Source organism: Nicotiana tabacum, chromosome 19 (genome assembly GCF_000715075.1).
Source record: "Nicotiana tabacum cultivar K326 chromosome 19, ASM71507v2, whole genome shotgun sequence".
Classification (NCBI taxonomy): domain Eukaryota; kingdom Viridiplantae; phylum Streptophyta; class Magnoliopsida; order Solanales; family Solanaceae; genus Nicotiana; species Nicotiana tabacum.
The window spans coordinates 109,627,005-109,638,865 of NC_134098.1; positions in this window are offsets into that span (position 1 = coordinate 109,627,005).

Genomic DNA, 11,861 nt, shown 5'->3' on the forward strand with positions numbered 1-11,861 from the left:
CTGACCCAACCTCTAGCTGGTTGGGCGGACGTGAAGCAACCGGTGCTGGAATCATAGCACGAGAACCCTACTGTTGCATGCTGCACTGAGACCAGGGGCAAAATCTAGCAATGTGCCTTGGATCACCACATATATAACAAGACCTCGACTGCTATGACTGCTGACCTTGAAACTGTCCTTGTCGGCCTTAGTAACCACCTTGAAAGCTCTGGATCGGAGGTGCACTGATAGGCGTTGGTGATGCACTGTAGGATGCCTAGAGCGCTGAATTAAATGGCCTGGGAGGATGACCCCTACCAAAATTACTCCTGCCTCCAGACGAGGCACCACGGAACCCACCGAACTGACGAGGCCTCTTATCAGACCCCTACCCTCTTTGCTGTGCAAGAACCATCTCGATCCTCCTAGCAAAATTAGCAGCCGCCTAAAAGGAAATCTCACTTCCGGTCTCCTTGGCCATCTGAAGCCTGATAGGGTGAGTAAGTCTCTCAATAAACCTCCTCACTCTCTCTCCCTCAGTACGAAGTAAAAGGAGTGCATGACGGTCTAGATCCGCAAAACGGGTCTCGTACTGAGTAATAGTCATACTGCCCTGTTGGAGACGCTCAAATTACCTGCAGTAATCCTCTCTCAATGTGATAGGGAGAAACTTCTCTAGAAATAGCCATGAGAATTGTTCCCAAGTCAGTGTAGGCGACTCAGCTGGTCTGGTCAACATAAAATCTCTCCACCATCTCTTGACGGAACTCGTCATCTGAAATACAGCAAAATAGACCCCATTGGTCTCAACTATACCCATGTTCCGCAACACCTCATGGTAGGGGTCAAGATAATCCTGTGGGTCCTCTGAAGGTGTACCACTAAAGTGAACTGGAAAGAGCGTAGTAAACTTGTCCAGCCTCAATAAAGCCTCAGAAGACATGGCGGGCCTATCACCGGCCTGCGCCGCAATAACTGGTTGAACTACCCCAACTGGTGGGGCTGCTGGAGCCTGATACTATGGAGCCATCTGCTCCGGAGTGGGAGTAGTGGGAGTCTGTGCTCCTCCCACAGCCTGTGAGATGGCTGGTGCCACTGGAAATGTACCATTCTGAGCCACACCCTCCATAAGTCTCACCAAATGCACTAGATCATCCTGAAGCACTGGAGTAGCTATGAATCCTTTCGGAACCTGAACTGGTCCAACAGGTACTGCCTGAGCTGGAACCTCTGCTCCTAAATCCACCTGAGGTTATACAACAAGTGCTCCTATTCGAGCTCTAGATTGAGCTCTGCCTCTACCTCGGCCTCTAGCATGACCTCAGCCTCGGCCTCGGCCTCTACCCCTTGTTATAGTTTCCACCAGGGGCACTGGTCCCTGTCCGTCGGTAGATGTATTACATGTTCTCGACATCTGCGATAGAATAAGAGTAGAATGGTTCAATCATCGACGATAGAATAAAATCACACGACAAAATAAGAAAGAAGTGATATTGTTCCTAAACTTCATAGCCTCTGAGAGATAAGTACAGACATCTCCGTACCGATCCTTCAGACTCTACTAAGCTTTCTCGTGACTCGTAAGACCTATGTAACCTAGTGCTCTGATACCAACTTATCACGATCCGAAATTCCCACCTTCGGTACCGTGATGGCGCCTAATTTTTCACTTGTTAGGCAAGCCAACATTAGAATAATCATAACTATTTTTAAAAAAAATTAAATTAAACGGAAGCCAATTGCTAAAATAAAGTGCGGAAGACCATAACTACCGAATCATCAAAATACACCCCCGAATCTGGTGTCATAAGTGCACGAGCTAATAAAATAATACAAATAAAGGTCTGAATAAAAATTCAAGTTGTATGAAAGATAGTACACATCTAAGATAAGTTAGAAGGGGACTTCAGACTATGGTGAATTCGAGCAAGTCTATGGTACTCCTCTGGGACCAACTCCAAAATCTGCACAAGAATTGCAGAGTGTAGTATGAGTACAACCGACCCTATGTACTCCGTTAGTGTCGACCCTAACCTCGACGAAGTAGTGATGAGGCTATGACAAGACACATATATAAACAACTTGTATAAGCATATACAAATACGAAGAAACAATAACACAATAATTAACAATTTATAAATTTGGGAGGGGACATGTGAAGGGGAATGATATAGAAATATCAGCAGGAGGAGTGCCACGTAGCAGCCAATTAATTCATCAACAATAAAATGAGCAGCTGATAATATGAAAATGGAACGGCACCACCCTTCGTGCTTTTACTCTCATTCTTCCCATAAATTTATAAATAAATAATAAGAATGGCATGACATCACCCTTCGTGCTTTAACTCTCTTTTGGCACGGCATCACCCTTCATGCTTTAACTCTCTTCTAGCACGGCATCACCCTTAGTGCTTTTACACTCTTTAAAAATGGCACAGCATCACCCTTCGTGCTTTAACTCTCTTCCTCACTTCATAATTCAATAAATAATAATGCGAAATTGGTATGACATCACCCTTAGTGCTTTTACACTCTTCCTAACCATGAAAATAAAAATATAAATTCGGAAGAGTATTTAAATGCGGGGATATATACTTATCAATCAATTCAATACCAGAATACCGACTTCACCTTGCAGAATATTCAACAATAATTAAATTAGCAATAATCTCATGAAAATGATCAAATAAACAATAATAACTTAAGCAAGAATATCTTAATTAAATAGGAAATTATTCACAATTAACAAATTCCACCCGCAAGCTTTGACTCAACCACAACGTATAAGTACTCGTCACCTCACGTATACGTTGTACCCGCACATTATATCACATAGCAAATAGACAAATAAGTTCTACTCCCTCAGGTCAAGGTTAACCACGACACTTACCTCGATTTGCAACCAAATTCAAGATTCTAATAAACCTTTGCCTCTTGAATTCGGGTCCGAAATCCTCAAATCTAGTCATAAACAATTCAATATACTCAATACAAATCGTAGGAATTGATTCCATATGAATTTACTAATTTTTCTAATTAAAATCCGAAATTCATTTTAAAAATCAACAGTGGGACCTACATCTCGAATCCCAAAAAAACTCTAAAAAACCAAACACCCATTCCGATACGAGTTCAACTATACAAAAATTATCGAATTCCGACATCGGATTGGCTTTCAAATCTTCATTTTACATTTTTAGAAGATTTTATAAAAATCCCAATTTCTTCCATCTAAATCCAAAATAAACCATGAATATTGACATGGATTTATGAAATGTAATCATTTTCGGATATAGAAAATTTACCCAATTCAAAATCGTGAAAAATCCCTTTGGAATCGCCTAAATTCGAGACTTAAAACATAAAAATGAGTAAAAATGATTAACTCGTGTTGTTAAGCACTCTGTCTAGCTTTTTTCGCATTTGCGGACTTATTTTCGCACCTGCGGAAATGCATTTGCGAGACAAAGCTCGCATTTGTGGAACAGGGCAGCCTGTCCAGTGGCCGCATCAGCGCCCAAAAATGTCGCACCTGTGATGTCACGACCCAATTCCAATTTAGGCCGTGATGGCGCCCAACACCATTGTTAAGCAAGCCGACACTAATCAAAATAGTGGTTTCCCCTTTAAATAAATTTACTAAGTGGATACATTTTCTTATTTGTTTAAAAGATTTAGAAATTTGCAAATGGGACATAATTACACGGGAATAACAAGTACTAATCTAAATGAAGTAAACAAATCCAAAATCATAAGCCTACTAGAGTACATGCCAAGGCCTGGTGTCACAAGTATGTGGGCAATCTAGGAGAATATACAAAAGAGTACCAGCCTACTGTCTGAAAGGAAATAGACAAAAAAAGTTCAGCCATAGAGGACTTGATACTTATCTTCAATAAACCTCAAGAGGGACGAGTCAATAGCAGATTCATATTTTATTTAATAGCTGCGCTTATGCCTTCAACCCCTAAAAGGTTGGATTCGTGCAAAAATGTAACATCAGAGATTTATGAATAGACCGGCTTGGGACAGAGAAATCTGGATGAATACCACAAGGGGGCATAGGGCTATGTGAACGCGGCTTTCACTAAGAGAAAGATGTGCCAACAATGAAACTATTAGACCTTTGTTGATGCACATGAATTATCTTTCCAGCCGGTGAAGCTAAGAAAAGAACCCCTTAGAAAGCAGAGCTAGACCCACACAAATGCTTAATCGAAAGCTTTGTCCTCCTTCCCCTCCTACCAAATCGATAAGAAGAAGCTTGCTCTTCCGACCCAAAAGGCTTTTTCCGTGATATTACTTTTCCTATTCGACGATTCACTCTTCCTGGACTTGCTTGACTCGTCCGAAAAAGAGGGAAAGTGCTAAGACCGCTAATGCAGCTAGGGGAGTTTAAGGACTCATTTCCAAGGCTAGAAGCCTAGACTAGACTAGAAAGGAGATTTCTTTGGTTTTCAGTCAGCTTTACTAGATGAAGTTTCCTAGGAATCCAGTGCACTAAAGAAAGGAGATTTCTTTGGTTTTCAGTCAGCTTTACTAGATGAAGTTTCCTAGGAATCCAATGCACTAACTCCTGTAAGCTCCATTCATGCCCACCTACCAATTGATGAAGACGCTACCGATCCCTGAATCGAGGGACTACATGCTTCCAATCCCTTACAGCTGCCTTCCAAGCCCTTCCACTGCCCGAACTACCAATCACCCCACTATCTGCTAGTCTAGTTCAACTCGAACTTCTGTCATGTCAAGCTTCCTAACTTGCTTTGTACCAGCCGGTATTTTGTGTACTTCAGGGCGTTGAATAGCCCTGCTCAATGTCCTACACCCTTCTCTTGAGCGCTTAATTGAGCATTTTTCTTTCCTATCCCGTCCTTACGCAATGCTATCCATAAGGTGGACCTAGCCATCTCTTCTCTCTCTTTGTCCACACGAAGATTCCATTCCTTTCCTTTACTAGACTATTAACGTGGTCATGTATGTAATAGAATTCAATATGAAGACCTCCTAGTTAGACCCAGACTGTGCTGGTAGTGATTGTGGCCTCAGCTCCCACAAATGCAGACTCCCAAAGCCTTAGACTGAGACAGTACCACAAAGCGGGGGTTAACATAAATGACTCTATGGAAGTCCTCTCCCACTTGAAAGCTAAATAAGGAGAAGAAGTTCCCTAAATCAATGTATTCCATTCTTAGCAGAGGTTCCTTCCATATAATCCCTCGAAGTACTTCGCTCACCTTCCAAGAGTGAAAGGATCATTCAAAGCAGACTAAAGGCATAGGGCAAAGGAGCTTAGAAGGGCAACGTATGGGAGTAGTAAGGTATGAAATCACTTAGAAAGAAGCATGTTGGATGACAGAACAATGACTTCATGCTTAAATTCTAAATTTGAGATTTCTGACCTTGAGAAATGACGTAAGTGATAGATGGAATCGTTCAGTAGGCTTGTTTCCATTTTCGATTGAGAAAGCGGCGGGCCTAGTGAGCTCTCTAATAGTGCACCGAAACGGGGCCGGAGAGATGGTTAACCTTAGATCAGCTATGATCGAATTGAACTGTCTTTGATTGAGCGAATCCTGCCTGATTTTGATTTTCGTCCCCGCGGGAGACATCGTAAATAGTTAAAGGTTTGATTCCCTTATTGAATTAAGAATCGATTGAATGGGACTTGCCTTTCCCTTATTCATATCCGATTTTTCTCTCTCTTTTTGATACATGGTTGGCAGGGTCAGGGCCTTTCTCACTGGGTGAACTAATACGTATTATTCTATGTCAATGTGACCTTAACGGCCTTTATTTTAAGCAATTATTTGCTCCAAGATTCACGAGAAGACCTTCAATCTCTCTCTCTCTCCATAATTGATATGGAAGTTGGAAAAAATAAAACACTCAAAGCTGACCTCAAAATGTTCCATACACGCATAAGTGTGAAGATTGAAGGCCTTCTTTACTATATTTCATATGGTTGATTAGTACAAAAGAAAAGGGCACTGGTTCACGCATTACGGGTAGATTCCTCTTACCTAAGAAATGGAAGGGGGCACTTCACCGAATGATAGGTAAAGTATGGGACGTTCAGTAAACAATCCCTTAGCTCAAGACCTCAGAGATACCCAAGGCAGCTCCCCGTGTCCTTTATACCCAATAGGACAAGAGTATACAGGTCCGCCAGGGGCGAATAAGAGCTCGTCGAACTGTCATTCTTCACTTCCGGGGTCAATCAATCGGTAGTCCTCCAATTTATTCTCGAAAGCTCGTTTATAAGAAATAGCTTATGCCACTCGTATTGCCCCGAGTTGACAAAAGAGGCTTGGATTAGAGATTCTTGTATAAACATTCAAGTTGACAATCGGCTTTCTAGACAGCCAGTGGACTCTGAAACCAATACCAATTATTTCACTGTATCTAAGAATAACGTAGCACAGAAAATTGTACTCACTAAGGATGGCGAATTGGCAATACGTAGAAGTTGCTCCGCTTCCTATGGATTGTTTTATAGCGGTGTGATTACAGTTCTTGCTCTGAATAGAAGAGAGACAGCTTTCCTTTTGGATGTCGCAAATGCACAAATGAAACACCTTAGTCAGCGGAAGAAGTCACTCTCAATCTGATCTAGCAAGAAATACTTTACAAGGAAAGTAAAGCGAGAGGCTCGATCCTTTCTTAGGGTTCCAAGTAATTAAACCAGTGCCAAGAAAAGTATCCGGTTATAGAGAGAGGCAGCAGAGGGGAGTTGGCACAATATGTAATCCCTAGGGTATCGGTGTCGGAGAAGGGGATCACTCAATGCTGCTATAGGCACTTATTAGTTCGGATTGGGTAGCGTGAAGGAGATAATAGAAGGACCCGCTGAAAGTAGTTCCCTCTTTCCAGGTCTTCCGGAGTCAAAATTTCCTCATTCAATAGCATTTTTAGTTAGTACCATTCAACTAACCCTATTTTTGACGAGTGAAGCGGCTAGGCTGCATGCTTAGCCTAGTATTCACGGATTGGACAAAGTTAGAATAGTCATTTAGGGAATAAATCTTTTTTAATTATTCTATTAGCATAACATTAAGTGGTAAACATTTTATACTTTAGGTTTTACCATACTATACATGCAAACATAATAAATAAAACCAAACAAAGATAGTTAGCATAGATAGGAGTCTATCTCCAGTAGGCACCAGAGTAGATCTACACTGAAAAAATGAACACCAAACATGAAAGCAAATGTCTCAAGACACTTATTGAAACCTTCTAAAACTAAAAAGAGTCGACGGACTGTTTTAGTTTTCTCAGGCACCAAGGAAGATTGCCTATACCATCAGCTCCTGCTACTCTTGGCGTAGTCCCTGGAGTCTTTCTTCTAGTTCCCGAATTCTTTGACGGCTTGCTTTCATTCGGGGTTCAATAGCAGCCGGGTTCGGGGAGCGAAGATTCCTCAAGAAACCATTTAACATTATTCGAGTCTTTCGAGGAAATTTTTATACATTTTGTATTTCAACGTTAATTTTAGCAAGTCACTGGGGAATGTCGAGAATTTGAGTAGGGAGGGCTATGGCTTCTCTATATACACTGGTAGAAAATTTCAGTTTTTTGTTTTTTTTGTAGAGCACGAAGGCTTATCAAGCCTCTTTTTATAGAGTGTATAGCAATTCTGCCAATGTAGTATGAATTGCATGGCTGGCACAATATGAGTACTATAAACACGCTGCTTGTATGAAAAAACAAACTTTGCAGAACCCTTTCACCTAATCGATCGTGGTTAAGTCAGCAATGGATTCGGCGGATCATACACCTTACGCTAGGATTTGGGAAGGACATTTATGAGACTGAGGTGAGTTTTAAGAGAAAGGAAGGGGTGGATTTTTTTGCTCTAACTGGCTGTGAGCATGGGAATTGCGTTGCCGAGCAGAGGGCGGAGAGGAATTTGGTGTTGCTGGTTTGATGATTGTGAGAGGGGTTGAAAATTTATTGGTTTTTTTAGCTGGTATATTGGTATGAATGAACATATTATATATTATAGAATGTAAAAGAGCCATACGGCATGAGTAGTTAAGTACAATACTATCATGCCTTTGTTTTGTTATGTGAAGAAAGTAAAAAACTTGTGAAGCACGCACCTCAATTACCCTGCCTGTGTGAATTGAACGAGCTTAAAAGTACAACTAGCTTAAGCTGGTTTTCCACCTATTTTTCAGTGTTCGATCATTTGTAGCAAAGTCTAAAGGACATATCCGTTGCCGGTTTGGGGTTCTGAAGGAAGATACTACTGAGGTTATACACCAAGTACACACGTGATTCTGCTCTGGCAGAAGTGCACGCGCAATTCAGCTCTGGAAAAACTCCCTGAGGTCCAGAGAGAGATGAAGTTTATAGTCAACCTCTGCCTCTCAGATAGCTTTCTTTTCCAACACTTCTATGTGGAGATGGATGTAATATTAATATGATTGATAGTTTAAGTTTACTATTTGCAGTTTTCCAAAGTCTCAAATTTAGGGCTTGGTTCCGGCCTTGTTTCGTAGTGAATTTATGGATTTGAATACTTCTAACACTGAATTCTCTTTTGTAAATTCAACTTGACTTGTACCTGGAACAGAGAAAAAGGGTATCCAATTGAAATCCAGTTTTTTCTATTTTTCGCTTAGATGTGCTCGGCAGATGCTAAAGCCAGAGCGTGATGGCAAGAATTGATCGAGCGAAGAATCACAGTTCTCAGCTATCACATTCAGAAAGACTACTGGCCTAATTTCACTCAATTAAATAAACTATACCCTTACAAAACTTATTAGTACTCCTACACAGTTGTTCAATTTTAATGTCATTCTCAACTCTATCCCTGACTGGGTCTTTGATTTCAGGCCCTTTCGAGGAGGGTATCTTTTTGGTTAATATCAGCCCGGCTCGCATGGACTTCCGGTCTTTCTTAGTTGACAACTTTATTGCAATTTTAAGTTCTCTAGTTACTCCTGCACAAGCAACAGCAGTTATGGATCTGATTGAGGAGCGCTGGGAAGAATGGATCGGGGAGATGCCCTTGAAGATCACTTACCCAGCTCTGGAAGGACATGAGTGGAGAATTGTCACCGGATTTGATCCAAAAAACACAGGGCGGAGTTACCTTATTGGTGAGTCTTGGCCGGGTTAGTGTTTAAGGAAGAAAACCTTATTGTAGGTTCTTTTTTATTTAAATAGTGCCAAATTCAAAAATAAAAGGAAAAAGATGCTTGTACGCACATTAGATTTGCTAACTCAATTGATCCTACTGTGTCTAGATCAGGGTTCCCGCTTGTTAGCTTTGTATTGGCTCCCATCTTACTTAACGGGGCCCTTAGTTGAATACCGATCAAAATTGTTTGAAATTTTTAAACTTTTCCAATAAAGAATTATTAGTTATGTTAAATACCCCGAAAAGCCGAAACCTCTTATTCCGGTCCTTAGAAAAACTACGACTAGTCAGGAATTGCGTAAGAGAAGAGACGTCGTAAGTAACAATAGCGCAAAAGCAGGCGGCGGAGATCCGCAAAGGTAACCGGATGCCTGGGGCTTAGGACAAGGAGCGTCCGGAGTCTCTTAAGAAAGGACAAAGACTAATTAATATCATGTTTACACCGATCGGATTTCTAAAAGTCCTTCGCCCCTTATCTTCTCGTCTATCTTCTTTATCTTCTGATCGGATCGCCTGGCTTCTTTCAAGCCCTACTTGAATTGCTTTCTTCAAAAAAGCTTTCTTTATTAAGAGTCCTTTAAGAAGCTAAGCTCCTTCAGATAGTAAGATTCGCTTAACTTCATACCTCTAAGCGCTCGTGACTATCCGATGATAGTCACTTCGCTTTCCTTTTAGACTGAAAAAGGAAAACAGAAAGATTGAGCATAAAAAAAATATAGAGAATGAGCTATTACGTGCAAACAATGGAAATTCAATAATAAGAGTCTGATCTTCTCGCTTAAGAATATGCGATTCCTCCGGAGTGAAGTTGTTGGGGGGAAGAGAAGATGAGGAAGCTAGTTTAATTGAGGAAGCCACTTTCTTTAATGTATACTAGCTGGTCTACAAAAGCATGACGCATGACGCTTCTCCTTTTTTTAGTCCACTCTCCCTTAGAAAACGGAGCTGCTTGAAAGCAGATTTCGAAATTACATAGGTGAATGTAGAGATCACCGGTGTCCTACTCGAGACGAAGTACTTGTCGTCCCCAAACCAAAAGGGATGAGGGAAAAAGGCTCGAGAAAGCGTCCTTGGAAGGGGGAATATCTGAAAAAGTGTTAGCGGGGAGCCCATCCCTCTCGTTCTTACAGAAGACATAAGGGGGAATACACGACGGACGGAAAGCGGGGAAACATCCTTTTTCTGTCTTCTCTCCACAGAGGAAGGAAAGCACCGCCAAGCCAACAAGAAAGCAGAAACTGCATGAGGTAAGACTAAGGGCCTTGTGCGCCCTGCAAGAGATTACCGGGGGTCTCGGTACCAGGGGGGCGCGGGAACAAGAAACTCCAGTAAATAAAAGAAAGACAATAGGAGTCCTCTCAATAGCCGAGGGCCCACTTCCCTATATGCGCTTACGGAAGGGGAAAAGCTTGATTCTCATAGATTAGACAATACACATGTGCAAACAAGAAAATCAAACTATCTTCTTATTGATACTATATATTTATCCTTTCCCCTATAGATCCACCTTTCTTCAAAATAAAGATATAGCAACTAAAAGAAAGCTAAATCGAATCGGAATAGGATAAAGAACGCACGAAGGATCAGAGAGAAAGAGGATTCTAAAAGCGAAAAGCCTAGAAGACTAGATTGTCAGACTCGGAGGTAGCAGTAAGATCTCTGTCTCCAGAGAAGGCATGAGGGTTTTCTAAAAGTCTCCTCTCATTACTTATGGATAAAGCTCTTAAGCTTAAGCTTTTACGAACTGAAAGATCTTCCCATTCTAAATAAGAATGAGAGTCTTTCAACTAGATGTGCTCCTTTGGCTGGGTTTGAGAGAGAGAGCGTGAGATAGTTGGTCTAATAACTAGTCCAACTTCCTTGTATCTGAAAGCGATGACAGGATGTTAGGTCTAGTAAGGAGACTTTTTGGATAATTTACTTCCACGAATAGACTGTTAGGCTAAGAAGAATAGGTTGGGATTGATCCCACCTTTGAAAGAGTGGTTTTGTTCTGTCAATACAGCTTATCGAGTTATCAAGCTGAACTGCCTTCTGTAAGGAGCTTGAATCGTTCGTTTACTCTAAGTCTTATTACCGACGCGATGGATTGCTATTTGAAAACACTTTCAATACAAAAAGAGCTCCTTCCGGCTATACCTCTAGTTGGACAGTCTTAGTTCAGTTTGAGAAGTCAAGGAGGCACGAAGAGCTAACAAAGAGTCTTTATATTTGACTGTCCGAAATCAAGTGGGAGATTGAATTGAAAAGGCCCCTTACTATAGATAGGGTGTTAGCGCTGTTTTTTGAAATAAGGACGTTTAGGTTTGACTAATAAGATAGAAAGGGGCAAGCCAAAACCCACTCTGCTGAGTTCGGCTTTCGGGGCTACCTACTTTAAGGGCTTATGTAATATATAAAGAAGAACCCTCTTAGGCCTTTTTGTTTAAGGGCTGCTCGCCTTTTGAATAGAAGGAAGTGGGAGAGCAGAGGTTATTTCGGTAAACCGATGCATGAGCTGAGGCTCCCATGTCCCGCCGACCCTCCGAAAAAGTAAGGGCTCATAGGGAGTCAGAAGCAAGCAGAGTAAAAGGCGGGTAAAACTCACATAAGCAGAGGGGGAGACACATTCATGAAAAGCGAGAAGCCCTGCCGTGGGGGACTGACCAACTATGAATAGATCTTACTTATGCTTACGGGTAAGAACATATATTAGTCCGTATCGTGGGTCTATTTGTTACAAAAGGCGA